General features: G+C 46.2%; 1 protein-coding gene and 2 long non-coding RNA genes across 5 annotated transcripts in view; 2 read left to right on the forward strand and 1 right to left on the reverse strand.

Annotated features, from left to right (window-relative positions):
* The window catches only part of PTPDC1 (protein tyrosine phosphatase domain containing 1), a 68,253-nt gene extending 64,918 nt beyond the window's left edge, over positions 1-3,335 (reverse strand). The window contains exon 1 of one of the 3 annotated variants that reach the window (XM_004442735.3): positions 3,296-3,335. The gene's annotated coding sequence lies outside the window, so the exon portion shown is untranslated. The remainder of the gene's footprint in view (positions 1-3,295) is intronic. The other 2 variants (XM_087444801.1, XM_004442736.3) reach the window with 2 other exon arrangements.
* A 98-nt stretch (positions 3,336-3,433) lies between these two features.
* On the forward strand, positions 3,434-13,157 carry LOC147914472 (uncharacterized). Its single transcript, XR_015555483.1, has 2 exons — positions 3,434-3,502; positions 12,880-13,157. It is a non-coding gene; the product is annotated as an uncharacterized LOC147914472 (long non-coding RNA).
* Positions 13,158-14,064: 907 nt separating this feature from the next.
* On the forward strand, positions 14,065-22,588 carry LOC147914473 (uncharacterized). The gene is made up of 3 exons (XR_015555482.1): positions 14,065-14,901; positions 16,197-16,349; positions 21,820-22,588. It is a non-coding gene; the product is annotated as an uncharacterized LOC147914473 (long non-coding RNA).
* The last annotated feature ends 1,583 nt before the right edge of the window (positions 22,589-24,171 follow it).

The following is a 24,171-nucleotide window of genomic DNA, read 5'->3' on the forward strand; positions in this document are numbered from 1 at the left end:
GAATCCCTGTTCACATTTTTAAGTTATTTTTTTCATGCAAGTGTAAGTACTTAGGGAGTACCAAATTTTCATCATTGCAACTAGTCACTTGCAAAATTCAGTTTCTTTAACAATCCAATCTGTTCAATTTGCTATGATCAGATTGATCCTGTTTGACCAACTAGAAAAAAAAAAGATAGGTAACTTCTAAGTTACGTTTAAGGTTACTGGGCCAATTGTTCCCTCAGACACCTATTTTAATGGTCAGTCCATACTTATTGTTTGTGTTAAAATTTCCATGGACTTAAGGATCAATAAATTTTACAGAAACCACTGAGAAAGATTTTTTTTTGGACACAATTTTCTACCAAACTAGGTGCCCAGACTAATTGCTATTGAAAGGAATGATTTCCAAGAAAAATAAGATTATGACTTCTTAGAAGTTAAGCCAAAGAACTATCACAGCATTGACCTTTTTATGGAACAAATGTAAATTACATCTCTTGGATCTGTTGTAAAAAGTATTTCAGACCTGAATCTTTAACTGTGCTCATTCATTTTTCTTAAGTTCCCCATTTTCTGATACACTAAGTACTTTGACAATCTTGAGACTTAAGAATTTAAGAGAATCTTCTAACCAATATTTTGCTACAAATTACTCAGTAAGGAACACATTTCCTCACCATATTAACATTCAAAGACTTTATAGCTTTATTGTTCAATCATTTATCACAATCTGTAATTACCTTGTTTTCTTTGCTTATTGTCTTTTTCCTGTATAATTTCTGTAAGACCAGGGACCCTGTCTGTTGTCTTCACTGGTATATCCCCTACATCTAACATAGTGCCTGGCACTAGTAAGTGTTCATAAATATTTACTGAATTAACAAATGGATGATTCTGGTCATAGAGAGCAAAACATGATAAAGAGCTAGATAGTCTGTGTCCTTAGATTTCTCAAAAAAATTATAAAGGTGGTTCATTATTTTTACGGATTTTTTTTATGCCTCACACATAGATTCTCCAAAAAAAATTGCATCTTTTTTGGAAATGAAAATGACCTTGAATATTACAGCATGATTAGAACTAACAAATTTGCTCTAAAAACAGTGAAGAAAAAGAGAACTAAAAGTAGAAAAACAGTTGTACTTGTACTCAACTAGGGCTTTATACCTGCTTAGATAAAACCCTGGAGGCACTGTTCCCATCTTAAAGACGAGCAAATGAGAATCAGAGAGGAAGTCACTGGCCCAAGGTCAAGAAAGTCTTGGAACTGGGATTTGAACACCAGTTCTTCCTTAAATCAAAACCCACTTTATTTCCTCTACCTCATGTTGCCTCCACAAGAATCAGAAAAAATAATTATAATTTTTCAGTAACAACACATTAAGTGCATTAAATGATACAGTTAATATTAGCAAAGAAATGTTTTGATTATCCAACATAATTTTTAGAACAAGAAATAAAAGTAAATTAAATGTATCTTTTGGTGAGGTTGAAATGACATAGGAAAGAATAGATAAAGCCACTAAAAAAGAAACATTTCAATGTATACATTTGCACACCCACTATACCACTTATTTTAGAACTAAAGAAAATCTTCAGCTTTTGAGGTATTTTTAGTTTTGAAAAAGAATGAGATATGCCTTTAACAAAACTGTGATTAAAGGTTCATCTTCAGGATAATTTTCAGATTTCCAATTGGAATTCTGAAGTTGCAGCCCATGTCTCGGAAAAATTTTCTACATTTTGTGAACCTGAACAACCTATGTGATTAACAACAAAGAGATCATTAATACTAGAACAATACAACAGAACATGAAAATAATGCTGTTAGACTGGCGGCGTTATGGGTGAACTGTGGTTTTTAAACTTTTTTTCCATGGTGTTTTCAAATTTGTTTAATATTAACTTTAAAGTACATGCCTTGAGCCTGGTTTTTTAGGAGGGCCAGAATAGCACTGAAGGAAGCACTACAAAAAAAAAAAGGCAAAGCAAAATTGTCAGCACTTTCTCAAACTGAGAGCTGGTCAACAGTGCAAGGTGCTATCTCATAAACCTTGGCTTCTCCCAACAAAGGGTTTCCTCCCAAAGCTTGGTCGGTCACCTGTCTGAGAGAGGAGATGGAATCTCTGCTCAGAAAGAGAAATTTTGAGCACAACCCAATGAAGACAGGGGGACGGGGTGGGAAATTACACGAGAGTAGTTGTTTTCAAAATGTTCCTGAATCACCAAAATGGAACCACCTAGAAAGTTGTTACAATGTGGATTCCCAGGCCGGGTCCCAGATCCTGAATCTACATTTCTGGAGTGGGGGGGCTGGGAATCTGCGTTTTAAAAAAGTCACAAGGTGGAATTGTTGTGCACAAAGAGGTTTGGACTCGACTGGACTGGAGGCTGACAGACGACAGGATGAGGGCCTGGTGGTGGAGCCACACGGATTTGGGTTTAATCCCAGCTCTTCCATTCCATAGTTGTGACTGCAAGTGCCCCAAACCCTCTGCGCCTCGATTTTCTCCTATGGAAAAAGGATGACACTTACTTGCTGTGGAGCCCAAGTAAAGTTATTTGTGTATATGTGTTGTCACCAATCTTTTACACCAGCGGGATGACCTCTCGGGTCCTCCGAGCCGTGGGTCTGTGAACGCCGTCCGTGCGGGCCTCTACCGCAGACGGCGCCCCCAGGAACGCGCGCCTCCCTCGCCCGTCTTCTCACCTTCTCCTCCCCGCTCCCCCAGGAGCCGACCTCTACTCTTCCGCCCTCACCGCAGCCCCACGACGCTGTGCAGCCACAGACACGGCCTCCGCTCACGTCCGGCGCCCGCGGCACGGCCGCCGCCGTCCTACTACGGCCTCTCGCCCCCACGAGCAGAGCGATCGCCCGCGTTGAGGTCGCACGTCCTGACACAGGTGACGAGGTCACGGTCACACCAAACTGGGGCAGACTCGGTTCCACGTCAGAGCCACACGCCGCCGTCCGGCCGGCGGTCCCGTCCCGCCCGGTCCCCGCGTGCAGCCTTCACTGTGAACCAGGTCCCACGTCCAAGGACAGGAGCCCCCGCACCACAACGCCGACAGCCCCTTCTCCAGAGGACCCGGCCGCGCCCCGCCCGCCGCGGCAGAACCACACGCCAAGGCGCGGCGGCATCAACGGCGGGCCGCGCGCCCCCGCCCGTCCCGGCGGACCCCACAGACCCAGCTTCGCCGGGGCGCCCCGAAGGCCCCGGGTTCCAGCACACCCCTCAGGACGGACGCCCGCCGCCCCTCACGGCCTAGCCGCCACCCGCCTACGCCGCCAAGCGCACCCTTCACTCACCCCACCCGCCGCTCCTGGCTGCGGCGCCGCTCCCTCGGCTGCTTGCGGCGCGCCCCCGCCACGCCCCGCCACGCCTCCCGGCGGCCGTGCCGCTCCAATCGCCGCCGCGCGCCACAGCACGTGACGCGCTCCGGCCAATGGCAGCCCGAGGCGGCCCGTGTCGCCGATGGCGGCTCCCGACGCTTTCAAAGCCGGCGGTGGGCGCGGGTGAGGGGGCCGCAGGGCCGCGAGGGTGGTGCGTGCTGAGGGGGCGGCGGGGCTGCGGGGGGTGGTGCGTGCTGAGGGGGCGGCGGAGCAGTGAGGGGCCGCGTGCTGAGGGGTGGGGGAGCAGTGAAGGGCCTCGTGCTGAGGGGGCGGCGGAGCAGTGAGGGGCCGCGTGTTGAGGGGGCGGCGGGGCTGCGGGGGGTGGTGTGTGACGAGGGGGCGGCGGAGCAGTGAGGGGCCGCGTGCTGAGGGGGTCGCGGGCCCGCTTCCACCCGACTGCGGGGAACCCACGTCGGGCTCGGACTCCGGCTTCGCTCCCGGGGCGCCCAGAATTCAGTGGGAGGGAGGCCGACCGTCGCGGGGTGTGGCCAGCGTCACCCCCAGGACAGGCGCTGGTGCCTGTTCCCCGCCCGCTCTCCTGGTGCTGACATCGCGCTCGTCCTGGCCACCCGGCCCCAGCTGGTTCCAGGGTGGCCAAGGACTCTCAGGGACAGAATGCGGGGCTCAGAGCAGGCCCGGCAGCAGCCCCACGCCTGCTCCGTTAACACGTGGGCTGGCAGGGTTCGCCTGCATGCAATGGAAACCCCCGAATTCTAGCATCCTAAACCCGTTAAGTCTTTTCTTGCCTCTCAAAACAAAGTGTTGAATGGGTACTACAAGGATGCAAACTTGGTTTTATCCTTACAGCTTGGCTTCCATCCACAAACTTGGGCCAAAATGATTGTTGGAGCTCCAGCCCTCAGGTCCTTATTTTAGGAGAGGCGTTTCCACGAGCCCCACCCAACAATTTCTACCCACAGCTTGTGGACTTGTGAACTTAGGAACGTGGCTCACGGAGCTGAGAAATGTCGTCAAAGCACATTTTTGCCCTCAATAAGATCCTCTTCCAGAAAAGAAGGGAAGAATGCCTTTGGATAGACAACTAGCGGTCTCTGCTACATCCTGTTTTTGTTGTTTTTTCTGTTTTAACCTTTGCAAGTAGTCCTGAATCACACAGCTCCGTAGAAATAAGTCCTTTTCCCTGGGTGTGATGAACAACTTAGTAGATAAAGACATACTCTGTGGCTGACCCTGAGCCAGACGCTTTACACACATTTTTCATGTTCTCAACAACCCTGCAAGGCAGGCATTACCAGCCTCATGATGCTGATGGATACTGGAAGATAAGTGGTGACAAACTAGGATGCAGAGGGGTTCTTGGCTAGACCCAATGGTCTGGTACAAGTTACTACACAGTATTATAAGCATGTGGCCTAAGGACTATAATTTTGTGTTTACTAAGTCAACAAGGGCCACTCTGTCTAAAGCTGACAAGAATCCACAAACAAGATGATAAGGCCACTTCCCTGCAGCTCTGGAAGCAGGCCTCACGTAATATACCAATGTAAAAATATTGTCATGTCAAACCACCAGTCTAGTGATATTGTAAAAACAAATGTTTTTGGTAAACAGTAGAGTCTAAGAGAGAATTGGAAAGGTTGAACTTGCTATTTCTCAGTACTGTCCAAGGGAGAAGAGTGCCCATACTAGGGTTTATTAATAAGTAATGGGACTGGTTTTATGCATTCAATAAGCTTTAGTGCCTGTTGAGTACTTGCTGCTGCATTAAACATCAATGATTAGTGAGTTAAGTTAGACATTGCCCTGCCTTTAGGGAGCCCACAGTCAATGGAGAGAAAGACAAGAACACAGACAATTTGAACACATCAAGATAACTACAGGTGGTGTGGAAACACGTGAGAAGGGCACGCAACCTGGAGGGGAGGCGAGGGAGAAAGAGGGGGTTGTCAGAGAAGACGTTTTAAAGAGATGGTAACTGAACAGCGACTTGAAAATTGAGCCAGAGAGGACCAAGCTAAATGTAGGGAATGGTTGTACAAACATGTAGATGATAAAAAGGGTATAGCATATGTGACTGCTGGGTGTGAAGAGAGGGGATAGGAGAGCAGACTGATGAGTCAGGCAGTGCCTTGTCACCACGGGTCATATACGCATGCTGAGGAGTTTGCATCCTGTGGCCACCAGTATCCATTCCCTCCTTGCATTGCGGGGAGCTGCTTTATCTGCAGTCTTGGTGGCATTCTTGATTTAGACACCCTCTGCTCCCCCAGCCAAGGGATGGGCAATTGACTCAAGCTAAGCCGATCGGATCATCTACCAAAAGTAAGAGAGAAAGTAGTAGATGAGGAGTTGCGAGTGTTTAAACATTCCCACTGGAGAGTGGATGAGAGGGTTGCCTTTGGATCCGTGAAAAGATGAGGAGATCGGATGGAGAGCACAGCTAAGGATAGAGGTTATGTGTGTGATGTTTTCTTTAGCAAACCCAATAACCTGGAGTCCCGTTAGTTCATTTTCACATGGCAGAACTGGGTATAAAGACTGTATTTTAGTCATTGGAAGGATGTAGTCTGTGGTTATTGTGATCGTATTTTCTAACCAAAACTTAAATACCTAGTATTTTAAATCAGCACTGTTATGGATAATCTGGACTATGTAGACATAATTTCTCTATGACAACTTGGATGGGATGTTCCACCAAAAATTTTTTTGAGTAATAAGTGCAAAACCCTATCCAGTTTTACTCTGATTCCATATTCATTTAACTTTCTTGGAATGCCAACTCAATAACAACAAGGTTCCCCAGTGGAAAAATGACTAGTGTTATTTATATTATACATGAATTGTTTAGATTTCTGAATTTCTAAGGGCTTAAAACTGTTGCATCAGGGCTGGCCCGGTGGCGTAGTGGTTAAGTGCACACGTTCTGCTTTGGCAGCCCGGGGTTCACAGGTTTGGATCCCGGGCATGCACCGATGCACTGCTTGTCAAGCCATGCTGTGGCAGCGTCCCATATAAAATAGAGGAAGATGGGCACGGCTGTTAGCCCAGGGCCCGTCTTCCTCGGCAAAAAGAGGAGGATCAGCATCGGGTGTTAGCTCAGGGCTAATCTACCTCACAAATAAAAAAAATTTAAAAAAATGAAACTGTTGCATCCTCCCATCCAGTCGAAACAGAACTGACTGCCTAGGAGAGCTTCTACCTTTAAGACCTCCACTAGCATTGTGATTTCAAGACACACCCGGTAGCTGTGATCCAGGGATGGGAAGCCAGAACTGATAGTAGGTGCTGATGCTGCAGCTGCTGAAGTAGCCTCTAGTCCCAGAGGATGGAGAAGGGATACTGGAGATCTGGACAGGAAAACCTAGCATTTCCGAGACTTTGCTTCCTAGTAGAAAGAGCTGAAGGGGAAAGCAGAGGACCCTTGCCTCACTTCCACCTCCAAATCTCATAATCCTAATTTACACTAAGAGCGTAGCTTCAGGAGAGTGTGGGCAGTGTAGTCTCCACATCTCCAGCCAGAAAGAGAAGGGAACAGAAATGGTGAATACCAGCTCACATTATCTACCACTCAGAGAAGCCATTCAATGGCCTGGTGAGGGAGGGATGGTCAGATCTCACTTTATCCTCCACCCCCCCCCCCCCAGGGATACTCTGATGTGTGTGCAGAAGCTAGCCTGGAGTTGGCGCACTTCATTTTTGATCCCTTGAAATCAGAGGTGTGTAATTTTAAAAAATGAAAGAGTAAGTTACTACATATAAACCCTGATTCTAAGCACTTTTATGTCTCTCACCAAATAATACTGGCTTTCTAATCAAAATACTGATAAGGGAAGAAAAAATGATTGGAGAAATTAGATATCAATTAAGTTTATTCCTTTGAGTCTGTGACATTCCTTCTTAGTGAATAAAATTGTGAACTTTAGAGTACACACCTTTTCTGATGGTGAAAGTTGAATGGAACTCACATGCTAACGTATAATTTCTCTCCTTTCACTGCCACCCCAGAGTAACAGTATCATTGTGGAAAGACTCCCACGTGTGGAATACTTTCCAAACTACTTAATGCAGATGAAATGTGATTTTTCATCTCTCTAGCAGCTTCATAGTTTATCTGAAAATGACTTCTTTGATCAATCAGTGAAGCTTCTTAATTATTCCTGCTATAGGAAACCTGCCCTAGAAGAATTGATATTAACTTTGGAACAAGGGATCCCTAATGTGCTCACAATAAAGAACAATTATGTTGAGAGAAGACAACATCGTGGTGGTATAGAATAAAAACAGAGCTTTGTTCTTGAGTTCCAGGAGGGCCACTTCCAAGAAAACTCTTTTCAACTTATTTTTGATGAGTGATATTGTGTTTCTGGTGATACTTTTAAAATAATGTTTTTTCTTAAAGCATAAAAAGGTTGCAAGTTAGGTTACATTAAAATGATAGTTTTTTTAGCATTTCTGTATATTTTAATCCCCACTCTTTTTTTTTTGCTTCCCAGATTTGAATTTCTGAATATTAACGATTTATTAGACCTAACTCAGTAGATTGCTTTATGAGTTAGAGCCTTATCAAGAGAAAATCTTGATATAAATATGAATCTTTAAGCCATATTTCTAAGCTTCCACCAAATGCATTCTTTAGTTAATATTAAAACAGTTTATCCCATGGCATCATCTCCAAATATGTTCTCCTCAGTAATATGGCTTAGCCACTGACTGCTTGACCATCTCTCTGTATCCATCTACTATAATGGAGAAAAATGGACAATCTCTTGAACAGTCGGTGATGCTCTCATTGAAGCATTTGCCCTGTTAGTCTAGCTCCAATGTCCCATTATTGGGTAGAATGAATGCTCTGGCATAGCAGTTATCCAAGTGGTGATTTTGTTTCCTTATAATCATTTGCAATTGTGTTTGAAATAAGCCATAATGCAATTTTCTCAATTTAATATGAGCCATTTTTAGCAGTGCAAAAGCTCTGATTGCAATTTTTTTCATGTTATCCCTTAGTATAAGATGGGCATCCATGTTTAATCATATCTGCAGATTAGTTTAATTGACACAAATGTGTTACATTATCTTTAAATAAATGAATGTCAATATGTTTCCAGGCAAAAAAAGAAATACTGGGGGGCTGGCCCAGTGGCATAGTGGTTAAGTTCTTGCGTTCCACTTTGGCGGCCCAGGGTTCACAGGTTTGGGTCCCTGGTGTGGACTTATGTACTGCTTATCAAGCCATGCTGTGGCAGGTGTCCCACATATAAAGTAGAGGGAGATGGGCATGGATGTTAGCCCAGGGCCAATCTTCCTCACCAAAAAAAAAAAGTTGCATCATCATGACACAGAAGTGACACCATCACAGATAAACTCTCCTCCCAAGGTTTAGAATATGGATTTTTTCCTTTAAAAATGGGAATACATCTATCTTCAATTATAAAATACATGTTCATTAAAAAAAGTAAATTTTGAGAAAAGCAGAAAAGTATGAGGAATGCACACTGGTTTATATTGCCGAAGACATTTTTCTATGAATATTTATTCAAACATAAGTGTAATTTTAAATAAGATCATATCACATACTATTTCATAACCTATTTTTTGCTTAACATAGACAGCTAACAAATTACCACAAACTTAGGGGCTTAACACATATTTATCATCTCAGTTTTGGTTGCCAGGCTGCGATCCAGGTGTTGGCCAGGCTGCAGTCTCATCAGAGGCTTGACTGGGGTAGATCTGCTTCCAAGCTCACTCAGGTTATTGGCAGGATTCATCTCCTTGCAGCTCTAGATGGAGGTTCCTGTTTTCTTGCTGAGTGTCAGCAGTGGGCTGCTCTCAGCTCCTGGAGGCCACCCTCAATTCTTTGCCACATGGTCCTCTCCATAGATCCTCTCACAACGTGGCAGCTTCTTCAAAGCCACCAAAGGAGAGATAATTATTTTTAATGGTAGCATAATATCCCACTGTATGGATATAACACAATTAAACTATCCTCTATAAATATGAGGTTGTTTCAAATTGTTCTTTATTATAAACAATGCTACAATACACCTTTGTGACTTCTCCAGTTACTTCCTTAGGATAATGCCCAGAAGTGGAATCTCAAATGGTATGCACTTTTTAAATCTTTTTTTTTTGCATATTAAAAATAACCATCCAGAACACAAAGCCCATTATATACTTGCACTAAGAATGTGTGAGAGTGTTGGTTTGTGCACATACTTGTATTATCCATAAATGTAATCTTTGCCAATCTAATGGTGAAAATTTATATCTCATCGTTTTAATTTGTATTACTTTGGCAAGGTCAAACACTTTTCTATATTTATTGGACATTTTGTTTTGTGAATTTCATGACTTTTGCCCATTTTGCAGTTGTGAAAGCATTTTGTATGTTAAGTGCTCTTTGTTTGTGGACTGAAAATCTCTTTCCTAATTTATTTATGTTTGTTAATCTTTTGGGGAATTGTTGGCCATATAAAAGTTTTAAACTTTTTTCTGTTGGTCATTCTCTTAATGCTTTTTTGCCTTTGCTGTTATGCTTAAAAATGCCTTTCCCACCTCAGAAGTGCAAAAATGTTCATGCATTTTTGGTTCTAAAATTCATATGGTTTCATCTTACATTCAAATTTTAATTGTTCTGGAATTATTGTGCTATGAGATTGATTGATTGGTTTAGTGACAACCATGACCATGACAAGTGTTTGTTTTTTCTTGAGTTGTTCTAGATGGACAACTCTAGAGCAATTTTAAAAATGAGTCAGTTGTGGCTGTAGATTTGTGGGAAATAGAGAACACATCAGCTCTGTGGAATGTTTTCTTCACCATGTGCCTCTCTGAGTACTTTTATTTCCAATAGTATCCACTTTTCCCTGAAATTTTATGGAAGTATTACTTGTGCTGTAATAACATTATATAAGAGGACATACTTAGTGATGAAATTGACAACAGGGAATAAGTTAACATGAGTGACCAGGAGGACCTGGGACAAGGACCAAACTGCAAAAGCCCTTAATTAAGAGGACGGATGGTCTTGCCACAGCACAATTACTTTGAAAAGCAATAATGTTGAGGCCAAGACGCTGAGGCTTCTGTTGAGAGAGTGGAGTTATTTGTCACTGCAAGTGGAAAACCAGATGGTCAGGGAGCAGTGGGGGGCTGGGACTGAGCTCCGGCTGGCAGAGGGTAAAGCAAGTCTCTCAGGTCCACTCTTCTGCCCCAGGGAGACTCAGAGAAGACTAGTTCAAAAAGAAATCCTGGTGACCAGAAAGCCACAGGAGCCTTGATGTCTCTTAGATGAATGAATGTGTGAGGTGAACACGCGGAAGCAGATAGTCAACTCAAGTGCTGTGACTGACTAGCCTGTGATTCTGAGCACTTAGCACAGAGCCTGCTCAATGTGGGTTCTCGGTAATGTTCCTCCTCTCCCTGTCCCCTTCCCTGACCCTTCCCCCATCTCTTAGCACAGTGACCGCATGTTGTTAGGCCCTTAGTGAATGTTCTTGGAATGATAGTTGGATGATTTGAAGAAATAAATGTAAAGGTGTTCCAGAGGGAGTTTAGTTTCACACCACCAATCACAGCTGCCCATTATGGGCTGCCAATTTCTATACTAAGTGGTTTCTCTGCAAACTTGATCATTTAATCTTCATGATAGCCCCACAAGGCATAAATGTTATCATTGTTCCCATTTTCCATGTGAAGAAACAGAAGCTCAGAGAGGAACCAAAGTTATCTGATTAAGCGGAAGAATCAAGGTTTAAATCCTCAACTGTCTGATTACAAAGCCCAGGTAGTTTTCCACTGTCCTTTCATGGCCTCTAAAAAGATCACACATCACTGTGGCAAGACAGCTCTAAGCATGGAGAAGGCCTGTGCACACCCAAGGCATTTCATATGGGTGTCTATCTTCCCGAGTGGACAAGGCCCACACCCACGGATTGTCCAAGACCACAGGAGCCAGAGAGCTCATTAACCATCCAAATTCCTTCAGCTCAGCTCCCCAGAGAAGGCAGACAACAGATGGCCCACGTGCTGCTCACTTCTTCAGCTGCATGGCTATTTCTAGGGACGGCTTTAACTGGACAGGCTGGCTGGGAAGTTCCAGCGGCTCTGGGAGCTGGCACATTCAGATCGAGCTAGAGCCTTGACACCTGCTTATTAACTCTGCTCGAAAGGCAGCCACCAGGCCAAAACAGTGGGAAACAGCATGTACTAGAAAGAGTGGTGGATGGGGGATAGGAAATCTGGGTTCCAGCTTCCTGTTTGCTAGTATTATTATTATTTGTTCATTCATTCAGCAAATACTTTTTGCAATATGTGTTATGTGCAGAGTTTGTGCTCTGGTCTGTGTATTTAGTGGAAAGGGTTGAGGGAGACCATCCTATAGTGATTTCTTCTGCTGAAGGGGAAACAGGGTTCATATGTGTAACCATCATTCCTCAGCAAGTTACCTCACAGTCTGGGCACACTTTCTCAGAAAATAAGCCACACTAAAGGAGGAGAAAGTAGGGCTCCTGCAGAGGTGGGTGCTGGTCGGCTTTCAGCATTTCTTTCAGACAAGAGTCTTGCCCCCCGGTGTTCTGTATTAAGAGAGTTATGATTAGATGTTATCGTAACTCACAATTTCTGCCCTAAGGAATGTTCTAGGGCTGGGAGGAGTAGACAGGCTGTCTTGCCTGCCAAAATACTTGCCTGGTTGTGTCCCCAGGGCCTCGCTCCAGTCTATAGACGATCCTTCTGAGTTAGACCCGACTCTACCAGGTGGGCCGTGCCAACCTGGGGTCCAGGACTGTCCAGTCGCTTGAAGGAGGCCCAGCTTCAGCCGAGGGCTAGACCAGTCCAGATACATCCACATGCAGCTTAGCGTTGTCTCGGGGAGGAAGAAACGGCCGTTTCAAACCCTGTAGCTCCTCTCCGTTTCTTGGTGCTCTACACTTCCGTCTCATTTGATTAAAAGTCACACTCACCTGCGCTGTGGCAGGTCAGAAGAGACAACCTCTCCTCTAATTTTAAGGAGCTTTGATGCTAGTGGTCCCACACACCTGGACATACTTCAACTAGACCCTGCCAGGTAGCGCCTTATACCTTAAAACCAATTTCATATCCATCTTTCATTAGCCCTTACAGTAAAAACCCTGTGGGGCATTTATTATCCTCATCCTACAGATGAAGGAACCGGGGCTCAGTCACGTTGCGTGATGTGCCCAATTGCAAAGATGGTGAAGCTAGTATCAAACCCGTGTCTCTGATTCCCAGACCCTGGTGTGTAGGCAGGGTCCTACTTGTCTTCAAGATTTCCCACCCCCGCACCTCCATGTACACATCCTATACAATCCTCGGGAGGACTCTGCTGGGTTTTACTTCCCTAATTAGCTTATGTTACCTGGCACAGCTGATGTTAAGAAAAAGAGAGAGGATCCTGGTGGGCCTCACCTGGCCACCGAGACCTTTAAAAGCAGAGAATTTTCTGTAGCAGGTAGCAGCAGCAGCGGTCAGAGATTTGAAGTGTGAGAAAGATTTGATGCACTGTTTTTGTCCTGAAGGTGGAGGCAGTCACATGGAAAGGACCTGTGAGTGGCTTCTGGGAGCCGAGAGCCAGCAGCCAGCAGGGAGGCGGGGCCTTGGGTCCTGTACCTGAAAGCCACTGAGTCCTGCCAACAAGATGAGCTGGGGAGGGGTCCCTCCCAAGAGCCTCCAGATGGAGACTCAGCCCGATGGACACTTTCCTTCCAGCCCTGTGAGACCATGAGCAGGAGCCAGCCGTGCCTGGCTAGGCCTCTGACCCACAGAACTGTGAGCTAATAAATGGGTGTTATCTTAAGCCACTCAGTTTGTGGTAATTTGTTTTGCAGCAACAGAAAACTAATATATCTTGCTTTTCTTGCTAAATCTTGGGACTTGGAGCAAATTTTAACTTCTCTGGTCTTTTTTTTTGTGTGTGTGTGTGTGAGGAAGATCGGCCCTGAGCTAACATCTGCCAATCCTCCTCTTTTTTTGCTGAGGAAGACTGGCCCTGGGCTAACATCCATGCCCATCTTCCTCCACTTTATATGGGATGCCGCCACAGCATGGCTTGACAAGCGGTGCGTCAGTGCACAGCCCGGATCAGAACCGGCGAACCCCAGGCCGCCGCAGCGGAGCGCGTGCCGTTAACCGCTTGCGTCACCAGGACGGCCCCTTAACTTTTCTGCTCTTAATTTTTGTTTGAAAGAGAGTTAGATGTGATCTTTAAGGTCCTTCCAGATGATTCTGTGATTCTTAAAATGGTACTTTTCCAAGTACCGAAAGGAAACAATGCACGGGAAAGCACCTGAATCTTGAGAAAATATACAAATTGAAAATAGTATACAATTAATAATGTTTCTAGGCATCTGATGGCCTCTTGGGATCTTCTAGGACAGTTTCCCATGAAAAGGAATCTATATTTTAGGGCCACAGCTGTGGACGTGGAGGGACGAGAAAGCACATCTGACTCCTGAGGCCCCTCTCCTCTGCGGCAGACATCCAGGGCACAAGGAGGTACGGGTGCCCTCCAGTGACCTGGAGCACCGAGCCAGGGGCCGCAGGTGCTGTAGGAACAAGGCTCGGCTCCTGCCCTACAGTCTGAGGGTGGTGTCCACATGAACAAGCCGTGACGACAAAGTGATCTGAATTTCCAGAGGGGGAGGGAGGCTTCATCAGATGCATCTGTGAGCTCAGGCTGGGGTTTGAAGGTGAGGGGTTTCGCAGGCCAGCGGGGCTGAAGTATCACAAATAGAGGCTACAGCCCATGTGGAAGTGAGGATCGCGCTTGCTGATCCTAAAGCCCAGGTGGGCATTCCGTCGTGGGGAAGGTAGAGGGGGTTAGGACACTCCTGTGCTCAACCTGTTAAGCATTCCGGGTCTGATATCACCTCTAATTTTAAATCCACATAGGCGATACTTATTCATCCTTTAATCTTGTGCACATCCCCTACGAAGGATAGTTCTGTTGAGTTTTACTTTCCATAGTTAGAATTATCAAATCAATAGCACATATTGAATCTGCCCTTTTCAATGACCTCACCACCTCCCCCTGCTCCCACCTGACACAAGATCCCATTAGGCTTTCCTGAGGATTAAGAATCATTTGTCCAAAATATAAACTTACTGGTGGGTTATAAAATGACTGTGCTGAAAACAGAATCACTGACCTGTAGATGCCTCGAGGACAGGAGTCCTAACTTTCACATCTTAACATCCCCTAAAGTGTTCAGCACAGTTTCTTGCACACACCAGATGCTCAGCGCTGAGTTAAATTTAACTTGAGATAAATTGAATTCGCACACAAATAAACAAGGAGCAGAGATAGTATTGAAACCTCTCTGATGGATTGTGCTCAGGCTTTCTGCACACACGAAACCAGAGAAGCCTCAAAGCCCAGAGCCAAGGGGGAGAGCACTTCCCCAGGAGAAGACACATCACCAGCCCTTGTTCCTGAAGAAAGTCGTGCAGCCACCAGAAGACAGCTCGGAGGAAGGCCCCTCTACGCGAGCTGTTCTCGTCAGCACGCAGACTCCGTTGTTACTACCCTGGATGACTGCTTTGTGAGTTGGTGGTGAAATTCCACAATGGTTATGGATAATAGTGTGACAGTAACTGAAGATTTATTAAAGTAGTTTCTAGGCACAGCTAATCTCCTCCCACCATTGTACAGAGCTAAAAGACCAGACAAGATGGAAATTTGGTTGGTTAATCTTTTGTTTCTTTTGGTGGGAAGATTTTTTCCCCTGAAATCTTTTAAGTTGCAGTCTGGAGGGAACCTTAGAGCTTATCTATTTCTCTACTATTTAGTCTACATTAACTTACTCACTGAACAAATGTTAACTCTTGAGTGCCTACTATGACTCAGACACTGGGCTGGCTTCTAGGTTTGAGCTACAAACAAGATCAATGTGGTTCCTTGATTTCAAGAGCTTAAGTATTATGATAGCCAAGGGCAGGATGCTCCGGGAGTCTGTTCTCAGGGGACTAACCTAGTCCAGGGAGGTGAGATTCTCTAGGGAAATAATATTTTAGGTGATAACTAAAGGTGAATGTGAGTTATCAAGGAGAGGGAGAGAGAGAAGGGTGGGAGGGATTCCAGGCCAAAGGAATAAACACATTCATGTAAGCTAGTCTTTATTAAGTAGAAAAATCAAGGCTGAATTTCTAAAAGAAAAGGGATGCTGTAGGTGGAAAACTGAGATTTCAGACTTCAACCAAGCTCATTGCGTTTACTGAGAATTGTGCCACCTTGTGGCAGCTAATTATCAATGCATACACTGTGTGTCAACAGGTTTTCTTAGAATCCTAGTATTTTTTTTAAGCTGAAAGGTCCCTACTTTAGAAAACAATTATTCTATTGGTTCCCAACTTTATCGAGAAGGATACATATGATTATCTGCCTCCCTCTGTGAGTCATGTCTCAAAAGGTGTCTGTCAAACAAGAATACACTTCTTTCTCCTTTTCCTCCCCTGTTAACTGGATAACCTGGTTACATTATTAAGTTGATATAATTCCATTTAAAAGCAAAGAAACTCGGTTTTGGTGTTATTTAGCCTGTAAAATCCCAGCTCTGCGTTAGGAAAGCCACCTCACTTCTCCATGGACTGTTTCCTCCTCTGGAAATGGGAGTGATGAAGTCGATATGACAGCACCTCTTTCATCAAGTGGCCGCGAGGAAACACGAGCCCAGCACGTAGTCAGTACATGTGTATTCCTTTTGTAGACTTTTCGTGGGCAAAAGTTCCATTTTATTAGTTTGCTGATCCCCGTTCACATCACCAATGGCTCCTGGGACTCCAGTGATCCCATTCTTGGTGTCTAACCCCAATCAAGTTCAACCTTCTTATTTTACAGATGATGAAACCAAGACCCAAGAGAAAGGAAGTGACCCCATTTCTGCCCTTGATCTTGAATTGGATGTCAGTTTATTTGCAGTTGTTATAAAGAAGCAGTTAGTGAAAATAAGGCCTGGTGCCCCCCAGAAATGGAAAGAAGGCAGCATGGCAGGTGAGGAGGGGCGGGGGGAAGAGGGCATGTGCTGGGGCTTTAAAGCAGGTGGGCAGCATCAGGCAGGGCCTTCTGGGCCATTTTAAGTATCTTGGTCCCTAGTGTAGGGGCTTGGAAAACCAATAAAGGATGTCAATTTTTGGTTGAGATTTGGAAATATCTCGACAACTGCATTTTTTATTTTTCATCTATATGTCTGGAATAGTCAAATCACCGATTTAAAGTTATAAAGTATTATCGTGTAAGCTGTTGACAAGAAATGAATCTGTTTCTAATGCGGACAAGAACCAAAAGCAATGGGCTTAACCAGACAAGACAGGTGTAGGTTGATGTGGACGGAAACCCCTGACTGTGAGTGTTGTGACACCAGCCAGGCCACTGAGGATTCCCCATCCCGAAACACATGCCTTGGCCCCAGTATTCTGTGGACAGGTCACTATGCATCTAAGAATTCTCAAATTGAACCATACAGGATAAAGATTTACTCTGTCTAAAGAACCTTTAAAATGTGTTTTTAATATTGGGGTTCTCAGTTTGTTTTTTTTTTTAAAAGAGGAATGAGGGTGGGGAGTTTGAGGAGCACTGGACCCAGACTATCTTCCATACCAGGTAAGTCAGTGACCCCAGCAAGGCACGAGGAGTGTCTTTCGTTTATCTCCATCCCACTCTCCCTCCAGTGTTCCAGAACCTATGCTTAACAGTCTATTAGACACTTCTACTTGCTTATCCCACAGGGACCTCCAACTCAGCATCCTGAAGCTGGATCCTCTCTCTTTCCCCCAAACTGCTCCTCCTTCTGGCTGAGTGAGTGGAGCCGCCTTTCGTCCACCGGCTCAGAGCAGAGAGCAGGAGGCATCCGCCAGCCTTCCTTTACCTCCCTGCTCACGGCTGTTGTCGTGTGGACTCCACCTCCTCAGGACCACTTGGTCAATATGCTCTCTCCACGGGAGGTGGGACTGCCCTCACTGGGATCCTCGACGTTCCTGGCCGGGGCTGCTGCACCTGCCTCCTGAGTGACCACTCAGCCTAGTCTGACGGCTTCCAGTCCCCCCTCAGTTCTGCCCTCCCAGGGAGCTTTCTACACCACACATCCGGTCATTCCACCGCTCTTCAAAGACCCGTGTGTTTCCCTCATCCTTCAAACGTCCAGACTCCTTAGGGTGATATGCACCACGCTCCCAACCTTCCCTGCCTGCACACTGCCAGCATCACTCTCCTCCCAACCACTCCCTCATCCTTAAATCCGGCTGAGCAAATTTGGGGCTGTTCTTCAGATACGCCCAGTCCTCGCTCCCCTGTGCCACGCTGCCTCTTGGCCTGGATGTGCCCCCTCCTGTCCTCCTCCATGATTCAGCTCAGTTATTTCTTCCTACACGTCTCCCTATGCTCCAGCCTGAGGCAGGTGCCCTTCCTCAGAAAAGGAATGTGTGATTGCAGTACGTTGCCGCTCACCGTGTTTTTACACACATACTCATTGAATTCTTTTCAAAGGCTAGATCAGGTAGATTTGTACCCATTTTATAGACAAGGCTCAGGGAGTTCACTTGTCCAAGGTCACACAGCTAATAAGTGACAGAACTGGGACCATAACCAGGTCTTCTGGTGCAGGGCTCTTTCCCCTGTACCCTGCGAAACAGAATCAGAGACAGCGGAGAATGTGACAGACTGCTGCCAGCAAAGTCCGTAAGAACAGTCTTCCTTCCTGCCCGCCCCCTGCCCTGGTCACTCTGATCTGGCCTAGCAGGACAGATGCTGATGAAGACCAGCATTTCGGGCTGGGGAATGCATTTTAAGCTCTGAAAAATCATTTCTCCTGACATTTCTGGAAGAAATGAAAGCCAATTAACCAGTGCCTTTGTTGATTAATTCATTACCTAATTAATGTTAATAGTCAGATGAAAGAGGTTGGTAAGGGCAGTGCAAGCAGAGCCTTTTTCCCCATGTGTTTCCACAAGGTCCTGTGGCTGGGAGCTTGGGTCAAAGTGTGTGTTCAGAACAGAACATGGGGAGAGAATTTTTCTCTGAAAACAGATCTTAGAGTTCTGACTGAGTGGGCGATGCAGAAGCCTATGGGGCAATGGAGACCAGGACGGACTCATCACCGCCCAAGGTCTCTGTGATCACCTTGACTCGGGGACACTAAGCAGACGGTTCAGCCTAGGACTCGAGTAGAAGAGCTGGTGGATCTCTGCCTCCCTCTGCTTTGCTGCCACGTGTATGAGAGAAGAAAGGAGGGTTTAAGGTCGTCTTTGCTAGTGGGTGTCCTGTGACTTTTGCTGTGTCTTCTTACATTTATTGTATTTAGTTAACAAACAATTATACATTGCTTGATAATATATGAGGTGCTGCCCTAAGCATCTTACAAACAAAAACTATTCCATTGATCCTGTGACCTCCTCAAGGATGGGGCATGCGTCTCACTCATGCTCCTTGTTCCATGCAGACTCCAGGAAACATGCATCTGCTTCAGCTGTCAACGTGATTAGAGAACTTGAGAAGAGATCTACGGGTCTACCCACACTCTACTCTATTTTTCTTTCTTCCTTCCTGATGTTCTAAAGTTCCTACTAGCATTTCAGTCTCAAGAACCTCTTTTAGGGTATGTCTGCTGATGACCAATTTTAGTTTTCCTTCCTCTAAGTGTCTTGATTTCCCCTTTATCCTAAGGGATATTTTCACTGGATGTAGAATTCTGGGTTCAAAGTTCTTTTCTTTCACTACATGAAGTGTGCTGTGTCACTTCCATCTGGCCACCATGGTTTCTGATGAGAAATCTGGTCATTTGAATTGTTTCCTCTACAGATAAGGTGTCATTTCTCTCGCTGCTTCTGAGATTTCTTCTTTAGTTTTCAGGACTTTGACTGTGATGTGTCTTGGTATGGGTTTCACTGGGTTTAGCCCGTGTGGAGTTCACTCAACTTCTTAAATCTGTAGGTTTATGTGTCTTGCTAAGTTTGGGAAATATTCAGTCATTATTTCTTTGAAAACGTTTCAGCCCCACCTTCTTTCTCCTCTCCTTTTGAGACTCCGATGACACATGTGAGGTTTCTGTTATAGCTCCACAGCCCCCAGGAGCTCTGTTTGTTTCTTTCAGTCTGTTTTCCCTCTGTTGCTCAGATTGGCTCATTTCCCTCCTGCCTTCAACCTCATTGACTCTTCGCTGTCCTCTCCTCCCATTTTACATGGTGCCCATCCGTTGAGTTTTTTGTTTGTGTTTTTCAGTTCTTAAATTTTCATCTGACTCTTCTTTACATCTGCTGTTTCTTCGCTGAGACTTTCTATTTTTTCGTTTGTTTCAAGCGTGTTCATATTTGCTCATCAAAGCATTTTTATGATGGCTGTTTTAAAATCCTTACCAGATAGTTTCAGCATCTCTGTCCTCTCAGTGTTGGCTTCTATTGTCTTTTCTCAATCAAGTTGAGATTTTCCTGGTTCTTTAACTAGTGATTTTCTATTACATTCTGAACATGTTGAGTATTATGTTACGAGACCCTGGTTCTGATTTAAATCCTTCGTTCCAGCAGGCTCCTCTGTTACTGCACTGGTGAGGGAAGGAAGGCGCCACCTTGGTACTGCCAAGTGCGGGTGAAAGTCTAGGTTCCCCACTTGGCTCCACTGAGCCCCCAGGGAGGGGGTCCTCATTACTTCAGTGCAGGTGTGGAGTCTATGCTCCCATTTGGCCCGCACTGACATGGTATGGGAGTGGCTCATTACCACTGGATGGGGATAAAAGCCCCAGCTCCCTATTCTGCTTCTCTGACACCATCCCAGTGGGTGGGAGGGGCTGCCTTGTTACAGCCAGGTGGGTGAGGGTGGGAGTCGGGGCTCCCCTCTACCTCTTTGTAGGTGGGGATAGAGCTTCAGTCTTTTCTATGTTGTTTGAGTGGAGTCTTTTTATTTGTATCTTCTAGTTCTAAGATTTCTATTTCGTTCTTCTTTATAGTCTAAAAGTTTCCTGTCTTGCTAGGCTGTCCTTTTCCAGGTCCTTTGGCTGGAGAGAACAGGCTTTTGTCGGGCTTTGTTGTCTGTGCCCATTGGCATTTGTGAATTTCCAGCTTCTTCACTCCAAGTCTTGGATGTGGGAGGCGAAAAGAAGACCCAGGAAACTCACCATCACGTTGTTCCTCAGGTCTCAAGGTCCCTAGTCGATCCTCCTTCTCCACCTTTCAGATTATTCTCATGTTTGTTTTATACGTAATGTCCAGGATTTTTAGCTGTGCTTAGTGGGAGGCATAGGGAGAAGTGAGTCTACTCCGTCTTGTCCAGAACCAGAAGTCCTTTCTGTAGACTTTTGAAGAAGATCTTAGAAGATATATTCCTGTCATCTTAAACAGGTCTTAATGGAGAGGACAGTTGCAGTAGCAATTCTGAGGTGACTAGACACTGGTTCTTCATATGTCTGATCCTATGTAACCCTCACAGCAGCCCTGTGAGGTAGGGACTGTTATACTCATTTAACAGAAGAGAAAACTGAGTTTAAGGTTAAGGAGGAGGGTGAAACCTGAGTGTCCCTTGTTTTACATAAGAAAGCCAAAAGATGAACTGCCTTACTTCCATCTTTTCCTCTCTCAGAAGTGCTTTGAGCAAAATAAGCCATCGCACACAATTTTCCACGGCCTGCTTCCTGGTTTACCTGCATCTCTAACTCTTACCTTCACTCCCGGAGAAAGAAGTGCTGGTCTTTCTCTCCAAAAGCTACCTCCACCTGCTCCAAATCTCACTTCCCCCTCCTCAGGACCCCACTTTCTAACTTCTTACCTCTCTCCTGCGTTGTCAGTCTCTTCCTCTGGCTTCTTCTCCTTACACTACAAAAATGTGTAGGGCTCTGCCCTCTTAGAATCATTGTCCTCTGACCCTGCCTTCCTGTAAGCCTCAGTGCTGTCCCCTCCTGCCTCTCTCTGTCAAATCCCTCAGCAAATGCAGTTGGGGCCTCCACCTTCTCGTCTCCTACATCTCAGCAGCAGCTCTGTCACACTGGCTTGTGGTGGGCAGCCACGCCAAAGGCTTTCCATGAGGACTCGCACCCTGTGTTCAGTCCTCTTGCTAATGGGCTTCTCTTCCTCTGTCTAGGGACCTGCTGTATCAGTCATGCGGCGAGTTTATAGAAGTACCAATATTGCGCCCTCTCCTCTTGACAATTCTGATTTAGAGGTCTGCGGAGGAAGTCCGAGTCTGCTCTCATTTCCCCGGGTGATTCCGATGCACAGAAGGCTTGGACACGGTTGTTGCGTCCTATCCCCCTACCCTCCTAGCCACCTCCCACAGTCCCTTCCCCAGCCTTGAGGAGCTGGGCATCACAGCTCCACCTCCTTCTGCGCTCATACTAGGCTGGAGGGGAGGACGGACTGGTGCAGTTCCCAGCAACCCATTGCTCACCACGGCTGATTCAACTAATAAAACAGTAGAGTAAACACGTACACAACACTTGCTGTGCACCAGGCACGAGGCTAACTCTTTATCTGTGTTTCAGCTGATGTGGTCTGAGGAGAAGACCCTTCCCTTGCCTGGAGGCTGTGTAATAACCTTACCTGCAGAGTGATGCTTATCTCCTCAAGACCCACCCCACCACCCTCATTGCTTCCAGACCCACAACTAGAGGCCGACCCCAGTGGGATAAGCACTAAATCTGACCCAGATGGACATAGCAGATACGTGAAGAGAACGGGAAAAGTTTGCTAATTTATATCAGCAGGGACCAGGAACATCTGTGTGGGGAAAGATTCTAAAGATGTTAGTCCAAGGAGGATGGAATATAATGTTGAATTGAGAAAATCGTATCGATGTGGCATGCCAGAACCTGAGATCCTGGATTAAACGCTCAGCTCCAGCAATAGTCTGTTTGCCTGAATGACTAAAGCCTGGGCCCAACAACAAACTACATTCACTAACACTGAGATGCCAACACCACCCTGGTGCAATGCAGGAGCGTCAGGAGGAGGGAGTGGAGCACGTTTTGTGTGGTCCACCTGCCGGCAGCCGCTGGGTCTGGCCTGGGACTTTCTCCCCTGTTCCCAACGTGGACAGATTTCTCTCCTCACTTGATCTGCAGTGAACGTGCTGAACTCTCTCCTCTGATGTTTCTCCCTCCTGTTCTCTCTGCTGTTTGGGTTGTAAGTGTTTATAAACGTCGACACCTCTATTTTGGTTGAAATTCTGGGAGATAAGGAAATTGAACATGTACGTTTTCAATCTGCCATCTTGACCAGATCAGTATTTTTTTATAAATGGGACATACACATTTCCTGTTTCAATGTGCTGATTCATTGATACCATTGGTCTGGGAAACGCTTTTCCTAAAACTTGTATATAATTACTATACACACACACACACACACGCATGCACACAAATGCACACACACAGAGCACTCTGTGCTCTCGGCTGATGAGAGCTGGGGAGGGAGGCTGCCCATCCACCCTGGGGCCTTCGGCTCAGTGCGCTGCACTATAAATGCTCTTGGCTAACGAGTATTCTCAGTGCCATCTGGAGTTACATGTGTTCTGGAAAACACACTGCTTACTCTGCATTGGCCTTTTCTCTGCCACTTACTTCACATTCTAGGGAACCATTTTAACCCATCGTTTGGGTAGAAGGTGTTGGAGTGATCATTCTGGACTTGCTGCAAAGAGACAAAGGAAGGCTGTTACGCTGGATGTCAGGAAGCCAGTCTCCAGGCAGCTCAAGGAGATGGTGGAGGAAGCCGAGGGTGAAGTTCAGGGAGCACAGGGGACGGTGGAAGCCTTCTGCAGTTGTGATGGGCATCATGAGCTGCACTGTGAGCCTGGGAGAGATGGCCAAGGGCACGGGACGGGGGTCAGGTAGAAGCCAGAATTCAGGTTGTAAAGACCTGGTGAACAGTCACTCCTGACTTCTGGGCACCTCCTATGTCATGGCCTGACAGATATGTGGGGTCCTTGGGGGCCAGGAGTGGTGGGCAGGGGACATGCAGGCACAAGCCACCCCCTACAGGACCACCAGAGCGCTCAGGCCTCCCAGTGCATTTGGAAAGAAACCAAGCTTCCTTTTAGCCAGGCGGGCCAGCTGAACATCACTGAAAACAGTAGCAGGTCGGACAGACAATAGTCTTTTCCAGACCTGCCCTCAGGGGAATAGCGGGAAAAGGGAAGGAACATGTGAAGAGAGCCTGGAAAGAGGGTTCCAGCGCCTGCACCAGGATGCAGCCTTCTGAGACAGGCGGGGGCCCTAATTGCGGGCCTTTTGTTTTGCTGAGAGGGAGCTGCAAATTTGGGGCCAGAAATGAATTCTCTGGAGGTGGGGGAGAGGCTGGGACTGCCCCCAGAGCCTTTCCTCCTGCTGGGCCCTTCCTGTATTTGTTTAGAGCACTCAGCCTTTCCTCTAAGTAAATGTCAAACAAATATTTTAAACAGTGTCAAATTCTTCCCTGTCTCCCCCTGGCCCTGGGAACGGCTGTTGTGCTTACTATGCTATGTCAGACCAGGAGTTTTGATGCTGTAGATCACCGTATTGGTCACAGCCCAGTTAAGAAAATGGAAACCAAGCTAGGTATTTAAACAGAGAAGACTTTATACAGGGAATTGGTTACAAATGAGTTAGAAGGGCTGGAAGTGCAGACAGGAAGGTGTGATGCCCAGGAGCCCACAAGCCACCACTGGCTCTGGTGCTGCCAGTGCTGGGGTGCTGGGGTATGGAGCCACCCTGGGGAGCAGTGATGCCCCACCCACCCACAGAGCAACCACGTGCTGTCAGAGAAAGAGCATGAAGCTTCTCTCCCTGAGTTCCTATCTCCCGCCACTGCCTCCCTTGTGGGGACCAGAAGCCAGCTGTCCAGCGAATCTAGGAAAT

The sequence above is a fragment of the Ceratotherium simum genome, chromosome 20 (genome assembly GCF_057802395.1).
Source record: "Ceratotherium simum simum isolate JZ-2026a chromosome 20, ASM5780239v1, whole genome shotgun sequence".
In the NCBI taxonomy this organism is placed as follows: domain Eukaryota; kingdom Metazoa; phylum Chordata; class Mammalia; order Perissodactyla; family Rhinocerotidae; genus Ceratotherium; species Ceratotherium simum.